This window comes from Scomber japonicus, chromosome 17 (assembly GCF_027409825.1).
Source record: "Scomber japonicus isolate fScoJap1 chromosome 17, fScoJap1.pri, whole genome shotgun sequence".
Classification (NCBI taxonomy): Eukaryota; Metazoa; Chordata; class Actinopteri; order Scombriformes; family Scombridae; genus Scomber; species Scomber japonicus.
In genome coordinates this window covers 27,120,713-27,123,119 of record NC_070594.1, presented here as the reverse complement: position 1 = coordinate 27,123,119, position 2,407 = coordinate 27,120,713, and positions in this window count along the sequence as shown.

Sequence of the window (2,407 nt, the reverse complement as noted above, 5' to 3'; positions counted from 1 at the left end):
CTGCCTCATCATCTGTCAGTGTTTTTATGTAATTTTTTTTTTTTTTTTTTTTTGAAAGGACCAAAAAGTACTGCACACATCAATCATTTGTTCTTTATTAACAAGGTTTTGGTCCTCAGGCCTTCATCACGCACCGTTCATACAGATAAAAAGCACCTATATACTGTATATACTGTATATACTGTGTGTGTAGTGCCATCATATAAAGGGCAGGTTATTTTTGTCACTGGAAACTTTTATGGGATGTAAATAAGAAGGTTGGCAGTATGTAAAAGTAAAAAAAGGTGATGTTTGTCAATAAAAATAGAATAAAAATTGCCCTAGGAAAAAAAATAACTTTGCACAACTGTTGTCAGGATGAGCAGGACTGAAGCCCTTCAATCAAATATAACACTGTTAAACACTAACTTAGAGTCCGGTTCTACTTGAGGTTTCTTCTAGTTAAAGGGGAGTTTTTTCTTGCCGCTGTCACCAAGTGCTGCTCATGTGTGAATGTTGGGTCTAGACCTGCTCTATGTGTAAAGTGCCCTGAGATCACTTTTGTTGTGATTTGGTGCTATACAAATAAAGATTGATTGATTGATTGATAGATTGATTGATAAATGAACAGAAACACTGGACTGAAAGGAATGATTTAAAATAGAACAGTAGTAATGTTGGAGCCAGGGCTCAGTGAAAAGAGACACTTTTTGACAGTATGTAAATGTAAAGCACAGCCCAGGAAGAGAACACCAATCAGAGGGCAGCTACAGCACCTCCCAGCATCCATATAGATGTATCTGAATGTAATTAAGCCTGATGAGCTTGTCTAGTTGAAAAATGTGTATTGTAGACAGAAATATAACAGAAAAATACACTATTAAACTATTCATTGAAATATATGCATATCCTACATTAGAAATATAAATGTCTAAAGTAAAGAATAGATATACCCACAACCCACATTAAAAATACAAACATTGCAAAGCCTGCTGAGAAGAAGATGTGTGTAAATATTAGTATGAAAGCAGTAAATATGAGTATATATAAGGAATCTAATTGTGGAAATAAGAATACTCCAAATCTATAGAAATGACAGGTAGGTGAGTCACCAGAGTGATATAAATGTTTGTTTTGTTGACATGATCAAGTCAGACTGGCTGCTAAGCAATCCTCCAGGTTAGTTACATTTATCTGATCATGTTCCTCACCTTGTTGGACCTATCTTTTAATGACGTTTCCACTTTCCCACAGCACTCCAACTACTTTTGTTTAAACCATGTTATCATAACTGATAGAATCAGTGCCCAAGGCTGCGAAAATAAATCCCAAGCCATAATAAACTCTAGTTTTTCCTGTCACATTGTTACTAATGGTTGCTGAAAGTTTTCACAGCTCAGATAACTGCACATGTTTCACTCTGAAAGTCTCTCCAGATGAAAGGGATTATAATTGATTCTGAGAAGGAATAGTTTGACAGAGAACCTAAATCCTGCATGAACTCTTTCACCTGAGGACAGCCCGATAAGATGTTCTAAGTGATTTCCACATCTCCGGCTTGATCTTGGAGTCATTTTAGTGAAGGTTTTAGATAACGTCAGCTGTCAGCATTAACACACAAACACTGAGAGATAACGGTAAGACCTATGAAATGCTCAATTAGACAGGAATGCATTCCAGTGAACTTGTAGAGGCGGGAGACAGTAAATGACAGCTCAACATCTGTCTGTTTGAGTGATGTTGAGAAATGAGATGAGACACACGAGGCACGGCAGCCTGCTTCCTTTTAGTCACTCAACCTTCCCTGTGGTTACACCAAAACCACCCATGTGTGGAACCCAAGAACAAGTGTGTCTGTGCTGTTTGAGCTACTTCTGACTGCGTCCTTGTGGTTTTTTAATTTCTCACTGTATGTGAAGGGGGCGGGGAGGGAAGGGGGGGGGGGGGGGTTTACAGTACAGCAGGCACTGAGTCTCTGACCAAATTTGACCCCTCTTTTTGGCTCTCATTGCGGATTAATTCTGTACAGCTCACATGATCCCACGAGGACTGTACATGGGTTTAGCAACCTGGACAGTAGTGATGCTGATGTCAGTCCACTCTGCCCATTCGCCCCTGTTTTCCTGTTTGCCAGCCTTCTATGAACAAAGCACATGCTGGCTTGTTTTCATTCCATGTGTTTCCTGTTCTCTTCCCAGCAGCTGAGAGGATGAAGGGGAGGAATCCCGCCAGTTTGCGAAGTTTATAGCGACCGACGAAGCAGCAGCACTGGCAGTCTCTCCGGCGTTCCTGCTTTGACACCTTTTTTGTGCGCACAGCGAGGCTCACCATGAGTTAGAAAAGGCGTCGGAGACCACCTCCCCACCAGCTGCCTTCCCATCATCTGGAGCACCTTGTCTGGAGACGGCAGCATCACTCGCCCTGCTTC